This window comes from Halichoerus grypus, chromosome 8 (genome assembly GCF_964656455.1).
Source record: "Halichoerus grypus chromosome 8, mHalGry1.hap1.1, whole genome shotgun sequence".
Taxonomy (NCBI): Eukaryota; Metazoa; Chordata; class Mammalia; order Carnivora; family Phocidae; genus Halichoerus; species Halichoerus grypus.
The window spans coordinates 33,939,180-33,950,452 of NC_135719.1; positions in this window are offsets into that span (position 1 = coordinate 33,939,180).

The following is an 11,273-nucleotide window of genomic DNA, read 5'->3' on the forward strand; positions in this document are numbered from 1 at the left end:
CTCAGCCACCTCCCATGTCCCTCCCCCAAGCTGCTGAGATCTGGTAACAGATGGAGACTGAGGGTGGAATCCCAGCTGTTCCTAAAACCCTGGTTGCTAAGGCTGGACATGCTCACTGGGGAGGAAAGCTGGACAGGATTATTCCTCTCACTTGATGTCCCCACACAATTAAGGAGTAGTCCTTTATTCTTCTGGAATTCAGGCCAAATACCAAGGACATTTATGGCTCTGTCCAGCTTGAACTGCTTCTCGCATGGTTTCCTGATGTTCCTAAGCTGCCTTTTCTTGCTACTGTGGTCCCCGGGTGCACCATCACTTCAGGTCATTTTAACCCAATGAGGCCTTGGAACTGGCCTGCACTCTACTCTGACAAGTCCTGTTTGTTTATGGGGCAGCCCAAAAAGGATGTGTGAAAACACCTATTAAGGTAATCACACCTGGGCTATGAGAACTGCTCATGGCTCGAGGGCATTCTGCTCTCTCTCACCCCTGCCATTACTCCTACCTCCCCAGCTGTGATGCAGCTCACCTCTTACCTAGATGGAGAGGGTCTGAGATGGGCCTGTGCAGCTCAGCATTGCCTAACTACATGCCTGCTGATGTTCTCACCCTGCTTTTGCTTTATAGGCTCTGCAAACTGGGAAACCAGAGAGTCTGCACCAGCTTGCATGCCACCACTACAACCCAACTAAATAGCCCTGGAAGTGTGATGGACATTGCAACATTTCCCGAGAGTCTTCTTGTTTTTCTTCCTTCATTTTCCTTTAGCCCGATTTGTTCACTTCTTTTTTATTATTCCCCCATGTTCTATGCACTGATAAGAGTTCTTCCAAATGTGATTTTTGAATAAGGTCCTAAATTAACAAGTGGACATCTCACCATTGGACAATCAAATTGCTCCAGGCCCCAGAGGTTTCTACTACTCCGTCCAACCTCTTTGAAAACATGCTCGAAGCAATTTGATCTTCCTGCCTTCTATTGTTGAAAGACCCATGCTGGGCCTTATCTTCCTGCAAAGAGGAACCTACTAGGGTTCAGAACAGAGTCCAGGAGCCCTTACTTGTTTCCTTTTGTCTAGGACTCATTCATAGCCTGCTAGCTGCAGGCACCATGCAGGCACCATGCAGGCACCATGTATTCTTGACATTGCTTGCATAAGAGAGGAACAGCACCCCACCCTTAGGAGGAAAATACCAACTTTTAAGGTAGAAGGCTTGGTCAAAGGCTCAGGCTCTAAAACCCAGGAACCACCTTCCACTAACTGGAATGGTGAACCTGGGATCTTCCTCACAGGGGAGACCCAGGTCAAGGGGCATCTTGGCCAGGGAACAGGGAAGCCTGAGCCTTGTGGGCTTCATCACCATCCAACATGGCTTGGCTGGGGGTCCTGGGAAGCCATCCTCCTACTTTCCTGTGGCCTGCTAAGAAAACAAGATTCATTGAAACTCAACCAAAACTATGAGTCGTTTTTCCTCAATCTTATAAAAATCAATATAAGTTCCAGAACTGAGTGCTCGTCTAGTCACACAGACTCTAGTATTTGTGAAACTGGATTTATTTTAGCAGTTTGAATAATGTTTATTTTCTCAAGTTCTCACCCCCTCTTCTTCCTCTCTGTGCATTTAGTTGTGTACCCAAATATGGCAGTTGCTGAGATGCTGGAGATTAAAGCACTAATGACTCAGAATCAGTTTAGAGTTGACAAATAATGGGGCTTTATCCTGAATTCTTTATGGATCAATAAAAGGACAGATTCGAATAGACTTGTTCTATCAGGTCTACAAGGAGTACTAACACCCTAAGCTGGGCCACTAGGGCATTGTCAAACAAAGACCAAAATCATGATTCTCATACATTTATAAAATGAACATGTTAAAGAGTTTATTTAACTCATTATCAATGAGGGAACTAGTAAAATGTTACAGCCAGTTACAGTGAAGGAGAACTAAGAACAGACATATTAACAGATCAGGAATATTGACAGGAATGTATAAATGGAAGCAAAATGGCCTCTTCAACCATGGGGAGGAAGTTACTTGGACCTCCACAGCACTGCAGAGTTTACATGGCTACAGACAGGAAGTATTTTTCATTGCTGTGAGTTGTCTACAACTTACTGAGTTGTAAAATAGTTCCCTTAGAACCAGAATGGATACCCTGGAAAGGTGAGCTACAAACAGGGCCGTTTCCCCCAAAACACATCTTTTTGTATGGGAGTAGGCAGGCACCACATAGTTCCAGCACTGGGATCAATTGCTGGGGCCCCGGGTGTGCCTCTGCCAGAGGCCAGGCAGAGGCTGTGGCTGTGGATCTGTGTATTTCTATTTCTAAAAACAATTTCCCAGATGATGTGGTTGCACATTTAATTTGAGTGAAGAATTAATCTGCAATTTATATTCTCCACGGTCTCTCTTCCAATTAGCCTCTCTCTGAGACCACACTCAGGGCTCCTCAAAGCCACATGGACTACTAACAGGAGGGACATTTGGGATATGGCCAGCTGCTCAAAATCAAATCTGATCTAGGCACCATCATGCCTTCAGTTCCATCTGCAGAGTTTAATCAGCCATGTCTCTATAGTGGTCTATTTTTCAAATGAAATGTCCCTAAAATGCATTCATTTATTTGATGATGCTGATAATAATTTGAGTGACGAGTATTTAATGACCACATCATATTGTATGCTAAGCCCTTTCAGACATTATCTCATTAACGAATTACAACAATTTTAAGGAATGGTTATTATTATTATTCCCATTGTGTAGGTAATGAGGCCAAGATCCTGAGAGGTAAGACACAAGTGGGAGGTAAGACTGTGACTTCTATAGCCCTGGCCCCTGTAGAGTGCTCTGGATTTTCCTATTTTGAGGCACCAGTATTATAGGGGGGCCTCCAGAAGGTGCACTTGTGCTGAAGAGAAGAAAAGGAAAGAATGAGAAGTAGGAGGGAAGACACAGAAAGAAAGCAAGGATCCCCAAAGACAAGTCTTCTGTCTTACACCTTGGAACACAACTAACCTTTTGGGTGAGAAAGAGACTTTGTTCTCTTACTCTCTAATTGTTTATAAAAGGAAAATAACAGAGCAAATTGGCCATTAAACCAACCGAACATCAATTGAGCTACTCCATCCATGTGCAATCAGAGAAAGAGCAGCAGCTCCAGCAGCAGATCAAAGGCCCAAACAGCAAGTTGCTGAAACTCCACCTGCCTTTCAGGTCATTTGATCACCAAAGGCCAAAGGACTCATAGAAGCTGCAAGGTTTTAGCTGTGTCTATTTTCCAAAACAAATGTTCTTCTTAAACGTATGTTTTGAAATGACCTTTTCCTCAGTGATTCAGAAGAGAAGACAGACTAGACTGCCTCTCACACCCACCCCTGCCGCCCTGCCGCCACATACTAATTTATCCAAGCTAAGAGTATCCTTCTGAGAAACCAGGGAACACTGTTAGCAGAGGGTATTATGAGGCCCAGAAGCCTCAGTTCTCTAAGGAGCCACCAGGCCTCTGTTACAATGAAGCTGTCAAATATGGACTGTTCTGTGCTAAACACAGAACCAGATGGAAAAGGACACGTAAGAAGCTTTGGCCACAAAACAGGCACTCAACAAATATCTGTTGAAGTACTAGGAATTAATGACAATTGTGCCTACAGGCTAATCTTTACCCTACAGGAACAGAACAGATTACACTAATACCTTTTGTAGAAATGAATGGATAAAAGGCCTTTTCCTTTTTAATTCAAAATTCAGATTTTCTAAGTTCAAGGCTAAGAACTCAGAGTAGTATAACTCAAATAGAATCAGATCTCCTCTGCACACAGTATTTTCATGGTCTGTTCTTGAAGATTGATGTTAAATTCTAGGCATTCAGGCCATTATCTCTCCAAATGAAATGCTCTTAGAAGAAAACATAGTGGGTTTTCAGCAATTTCTCCTCCAATTTCAGCCAGAAATATATTTTTTAATGGACACAATGAATCCTTTAAATGAATTTTAATAATAAAAATGCTCTGCAGATACCCTCACTAAACTGCTGTTACCTGTCCCCCTGTGCACAGGGCAACCCACAAGATCGGGTCCGTGAAAAGAAATGGGGACACAGCAGCCAGCAAATTGCATTGGATTTGGTAATTTCCTAATATGCAGTGCTTGTCTAGCACAGTCCATTCAAGAAAGCATCTTTTTTCAGACTACTGTTAATCGTCTTATGACTATTATTATGATGACTCATCTTATAGCATCCCAGCACTGTCCCAGAGTTCCTTACCACAGCCCCACCATGCAGGAATCAATACCTCATGTTATGGCTGAGAAAGCTGAGACTTAGGGAAGCTTACTCTGCACTAAGGAGCAGACTTTTCAGACTCCAAAACCCAGGTATTTCAGCACCATTTATGCCATTGGCCACACTGAAGACTCCTTTCTGGCCTCCCTTTTGCCCTTCAGGGTAGGTAAGGCAGGACCTGGCATCTTCAAGATCTCATGGTCAGAGCATTCCCCCTATTGCAATAGCTCCTTCCCCTAAATGAAATAATACCCTAGAATAAAATCTGTCTTTACCTAAGTATAGATTCGTTATTTAACAGTACTATTATTTCCATTCATAAGTGAATAAACTGAGGCACAGGGAGGATGCAGAGCTCACTGAGGTATACAACTTAGATAGCAGTACCAGAGCCCTGTGCTCAACAGCTATGCTTTCTCCTGGTATGTGTTTCATACAGACTTTCCATCTATATGGAGGAAGAGCCTGCCCCAAAGAAAAGGGGATCTAAAAACGTTTCAAAGTAAAAAAAAAAAAAAGTTTCACAGTGTTAATAAAGGGAAATCTCACTAAGATGAAATTGGGAGGCCAGAAGGGGAACTGTAACACTCAGTGGCCAATTACAAACCCCACTGGGAGAATCCTCAATGGGAAAGAATCATCAGTTACAGGCCCCAACAGAGAAAGCTAGACATTGCATCTCCCACAAGAAATCAAACACCCCAGCAACATAGCCAATGAGAAACTATCATCAACCTGAACCCTTGCTTTTCTCCAATGGACTTTCCTTCAAAACAACCCCCCCAACTTCCTTCTTCTTCATAAAATAATGTTCCCTTGTTTGTTGGGCTTGCTTATGATTTTGCTTTCTTAAATCACAATTCTCTGTCAGTCTTGAATGGACTCATTTTTGCTGGTAAAGTAACTTTCATTTTTAAGGTTAGCAATAATCTGTCCTTCCTCACCTTCAAAGGAATTTCAAGGCTGATACATGAGAAATTATGAGAATTAAAACTATTCAAATTATGAGAATTACAATGGAATTTGGTTATGTGAAAAAGAGATGAAAATAACCCCTCCCCCCACCCCACTCTCATTCATAGCAAAATATGTCTCTGAGTTAAATATGTCACTTAGAGAATTTATTTTCTTAGAACTCTTTGGGGCCATCAGTTGTAAGTAATTGACATAATACAGTCGATCCTCATTATTTTTGGATTTCTTATTTGTGAATTCACCTGCTCACTAACAGTTATTTGTAACCTCAAATCAATACTCGCTGCCCTTTTCCAGTTATTCGGAGCATGGCAAAGAATTTGAATTGCTGATATATACATTCCCAGCTGAGGTATAATAAGGCAACACTCTGCCTTTTAATTTCAGCTTTCATGCTATAAACAAGTGTTCTTTTTGCAATCTATTTAGTATCATGTTTCTTTAATTTTTGTGATTTGTGTTGGTGATTTTACCATTTAGAATGACTCCCAAGCATAGTGGTGAAGTGCTGTCTAGTGTTCCTGTTACCAGATGGAAAAGGAAAGAAACCTCAGTTGAAACAAAAGTAAAACCGAGCAAAGTTTTATTAAAGTATGCTCCAAGGTAGGAGCAGGCCAGTCAAGAAAGAACAGCCCAGAAACTCTGGGTTGTGGACTTATGTCAGTTTTCATGTCAATAACATGGTGGATTTGTAAATATCATGAGAATATCCTATCTATATTTAGAACGAACAACAGGTGTTCTTATAAATATCATGAGAGCAAACAAGGTGTTCCCTTCTCTCTGGTTAATATCTCATCTATTTCTCCATATCTTGGATATCTGTGAGCTTTCCCAAGTGGCCCCTTACCGGTCTCTCCCTACCTAGCCTCACCTGTCCCTTACTCAGAACAACAAACACATCTAGAGATGTAGATCAAATAAGGACAAGTGCAACAAGCACAACAATCTTAACTCTTCCTCTGCTGGGATGTTGTAACCACAAACCTACTGCTAGATGGGTGGAATGCGGTGGTCTATGGGCTGTCGTTGGTTGGGGCTCTGTGACAGGACGTCTGAAGTCCATCCTCCTGTTGCTCATGCCTAGCCTCCTGCCTAACATTCCTAAGAGCCAAAGGTTGTGATGTGCCTTATGGAGAAAATATGTGTCAGATAAGCTTCATATTCAGGCATGAGTTTCAGTGCTATTGGGGATGGGTTCAATATAAATGATTCAACAATATATGTTTAAGTGTCTTTAAACAGAAATACACATCAAACAAGGTTCTATATTACTTGACAAACATGTGACCAGAGGTCACTGGGACCTAATATCCTGTATTTCACCTAGAAGCAAAGGTTCAGAATTCACTAATGCAGCATTCCAGGTGACTTCACACAACATTAATAACAACTGGGAAGAATAGCAAGAATCAGGATAGACTACATGCTGTGATAGCCTTTCTTTTGTAAACTGACTTCTCTGGTTTGCAAATTTCAAGGTAAGCAAGAGTTTACTTACCAGCTACTAAACCAGATTGTTTGTGTGGATGAGAGGGAGGCTTTAGAAAGAAGTGGCAGACACTTGGAAACTAGGAGGATTAGAAATGTGCAAACCACCCCCCAAATAATGCAACATTGTTCATTTTGATGCCTTAACATCTGTTCTGAGAAACAACAGGAGGTGGATCTCAGGGGAAGAGAAAAAATTTTCAGTGCTGGACCTTTCTGGGAATATTCTTTTGTAACCCCAGTTTTTACTCTAAATGTAATGCTGAGTATTCACAGAAGCCAAGTTTCTTGCAAGGAAGTCAGGCTCAGAATAAAAGCTGCATTTCCCACCTGCTGACTGTAATGCTCTAGCATAGGCACCAGCGCTGTAAGAAGCTCTCCAGCACCACCCCTGGCTTAAGATGCATTTGCAAAGTCCTCACTTGCACCTTCTGCCTGCCTGTCTTTTTATTAGTGCCTACTTACATCCATTTATCTCCCTTTTCACACTGTTCTGGAAATGTGGTTTTGGTCATGGTAGTGTTGCAGGGTTCTTGTCTCATGGAGTTGAAGAATGAATTTGAGGGACAAAAGGGTAAAGTGAAGTGAAAGGGTAAAGTGAAAAAGTTTAAGTGAAGGTGAGAATAGATAGGAAAGAAAAAAGCTCTCTGGAGTGAGGGGGATCCTGAATGTGTTGCCACTGAGGGCTTTTATGGTCAGTGTATATAGAAAACTGACCAGGGAACATGGTAAATTTCATGTCAATAACATGGTGGATTTGTAAATATCATGAGAATATCCTATCTATATTTAGAAGGAACAACAGGTGTTCTTATAAATACCATGAGAGCAAACAAGGTGTTCCCTTCTCTCTGGTTAATATCTCATCTATTTCTCCATATCTTGGATATCTGTGAGCTTTCTCAAGTGGCCCCCTACCTGTCTCTCCCTACCTAGCCTCACCTGTCCCTTACTCAGAACAACAAACACCAAACAACACCAATACCTATTCCCATCCCCACTCTGTGTCCTGCTGGTGTTTGCATCCTGGCCAGGCCACAGACCTCATATACACTGTAGATTTCATTGCATGTAATGTGATAAATAATGGTACGCTGCAGTAACAGGCATTGCTAAATCCTATCTGTGAGGTTTGATCCCACTTCCAACAAATAAAATTAGGTCCATCCATGTCAATTCCACCTAAACTTTGACAGCACATTTCTACCAAGAAGTTTTTAATTATTTGCCCTTAGGTCTGATCCTGTCATGCTTAACATTTGTTCCAGAGAAACCAGAGCCACTCGAGTTTTAAAAACTGTACATTCATGAGTGCTCTTGCTTGTAACAGGAAAAAATAGTATTCTTATAGACTAGAAAGACAAAGAAGAACTATAGATATTTATGTTTGCAGAAATAACAAAGGGAACAATATAGCAACATTTATAGAATATTAGAATGTTGAATAGATACCAATCTTACCCATTTCCTGGGCTCCTGACAGTGTTTACACTGCAGACTGTTTCAAGTGGAGTAATTCACACCAGAGGTTTATTTCTCAGACTGCATCATCCACATACACATCTTTCACAGTATTTTCAGATAATCTGCCATTAGTGGCATTCAATTTTATTTGAATATGAGAATCAGAAGGGAAAGTTTGTGTTGTTCCCCCCCCCCAGGCTGAAAAATGGACTCAATAAATGAGAATAGCAAATGGAATTTCAAAAAAAAAAAGATAAAATGACCAACTCTGAAATTCCAATTTGAAATGACCTAGCTGTCAAACTGGACAGATACCACATTACCTGTATCAGCTGTCTAAAAAAAAATCTTAGGCAGAGTGGGGGTGGGAAATAGCTGGAATCAGGCCACAAGGCTCTTAATTTCTTGTGCTTTTCTGCAAGGACCACCCCCTGCCGCCCCCAGGCTGGCACACAGCAGGGTATCTACTCCTAGGAGGCTTCTGGGGGCTCCCCTATGCAGTTTCAAAGTGTTTTCAGAGGCTACTCTTAAGCTAGATGGTTACAAACTGAGATGCAAAGTAGTTACTTAGAAGCAGAGCCAGGATATCTCCTGAGAAAATTAATAAAGGGAAACCTCACTGAAGTGGACTCTAGATGTTAGAAGGGGAAGCTGCAAGTGGCGAGCTATGCCACTCAACCTCAGTTAGAGGAAAAATTATCAATTACAGATCCCCACAGGAAAGATCAAGAGGAGAGAGTCATAAATTACAGGACCCCCACAGGGCAAGATGTATATTGCATCTCCTACAGGAAACTGACAACTCTTGCAACTCAGCCAATGAGAAACCCTCATCACCCTGAACTCTTACTTTCCTCCAACGAACTTTTGTTCAAAATAACCCCTCCCAACTTCCTTCTTCTTCTCCATAAAACAACTCCTCTCTTCTGTTTGTGGGACTTGCCTATGCCTTTGCCATAGCTTGCTTGTCCTGAATTGCAATTCCATTATTCATGAATACACATATTTTTGCTGGGGAAAAAAAATTTTTTTATTTTTAAAGTTAACACTTCCAAGATGGGTTTCCAGGACATAGAGTGGTGCCAACTTCTGTCTCCATGTGGAGGGCAGTGTGACCTGCCCAGGGATGGCCAGGCCTGCTGTCTGAGCCGTGTTGTCCTTGAACAAGCACCAGAGGTGGCCTTGGGCTTGTGTCTGAGTCTCCCACCCACAGCTGGAGGATGCCAAAGGCTTGGAGCTCACAATTAGTAAAACCAGAGTGATAAGCGTACATACCTTCTCCACACCGCTGACGAGGTTCCTTAAAATATGAGTATTCGGTTTGCTATGAATGATTAGAGAGGCTAGGTGATGACCCCAGGGCAGATGCAAGGGCTGGAGTAGTGGGTTCTGCACTGGGTTTAGTCATAGAGCCCTCAAATAAAAACAAGTGCACAAGCTGAACACATCAAAAAAAAAGCATGCTGTTTCAGTGGGAAGAAAATGGGAGAGCCACTGCCCACCTGTCTGCCCCTTAGCTCAATGGTGCCATAGGATTACTTGGTCCACAGTGAAACTGTCAAGCTCCCCCCCACCCCACCCCCGCCATATTCCCATCAGGATTGGAGAGTGGTTCTGAGCCTTGCCTATATCCCTACATTCTGAGTTTTGGCCATTACTGACCATTTGACTGTCCTTCCTTTCCTACCCAGCCCAGAAATTGCAGAGACAAATTCCAACTTCTTCCTCTTCTGGAGATGCATGCAGTCCCCTCTCCTTCCATCTATTCTGATAATGTTCCCGGGTCACCGGGTTCTTGTCTCATGGAGTCAAAGAATGAATCTCATGGACACAAAAGGGTAAAGTGAAGTAAAAGTTTATTAAGTGAAGGTGAGAACAGAAAAGAAAGAAAAAAAATCTCTCTAGAGTGAGAGGAGTCCCGAATGGGCTGCCACTGAGGGCTTTTATGGTGGGTCTTTTATAAAAAACTGACCAGGGAATTTGGTAAATATCTGGTGCATAACATTTAAGACAAACAAGGTGGATTTGTAACTATTGGGTAAATGTCTCATCTATATTTAGGATCATCAAGGTAGATTTGTTATGTTCCCTTCTCTCTGGTTAATATCTTGTCTATAACATTTTTCCACATCTGGAATTTCTGTGAGCCTGGTCATGTAGCCTCTGCATGAGCCTAGTCAGGGGAGTCAGGGGCCTCCTCTCTCTCTCTGACTATACCTTAACCCTTTCCTTACTCAATAGCATTGATTTGGGCAACACACCATTAGGGCAGCTTTCATCCAAGTAAGACCATCCCCCCAGCAGAAACTAGGAAGAAAACACTGGGACTTCCATGCTACATTTGATCTTACCAACATAGTAGCACATGTTTATAATTCAGATAATATATAAATAAGGATTCATGTTCAAAACCAGTTTACTGTTAGATGTCCTGAACCAAAAAAAAAATTTAGAATCCACTGAGTTCAACACACTTTAACTGGTTTTACCTAGTAACTTCCTTTAGAGTTTGAGCTTCATTCCAGTAGGCAAGTGGCTTGAAGAAATATAGTAAATATGCCCCCCACTTCTGCAAATGCATTCTTCATGTTCTGAAATCCAGGCAATCCTTGGCACTTCCCTTTTCCTAACCACCCTGTCCCCTCCATGTTCACCTACCTGTGGACCCCGCAGCCTGCTGCCCAGCCCATGCCTTCACCTTCTTCTCCCTAGACCTCTAAGCATTCCACACTATTTCCATCACCCTGTAGACATCTGTTGAGAGCCAGTTGTGTGCCAGCCATTCCTGTAGGCATGAAACAAAACGGCCCCACTCTCAAGGCTGGCACTCCATTGGAAACAGTCTCCTAACTGCCCCCAGCCCTTCCTGCACCCCGTCCTTAAAGTAGATTCCACACAACGCTTCCAGGGGTCCTCCTCAAAGTGAAAAAATAACCTTTCACACACCTCCATCCCTTTCTTACATCATGATCAGCTGCCATCACTCTTGAAATAGACTAAAACCCAAAGAGCCTGGGAGGAAGGCTGGGTAGTTAGTTGGTCCTGCCCACGCAGAGCCT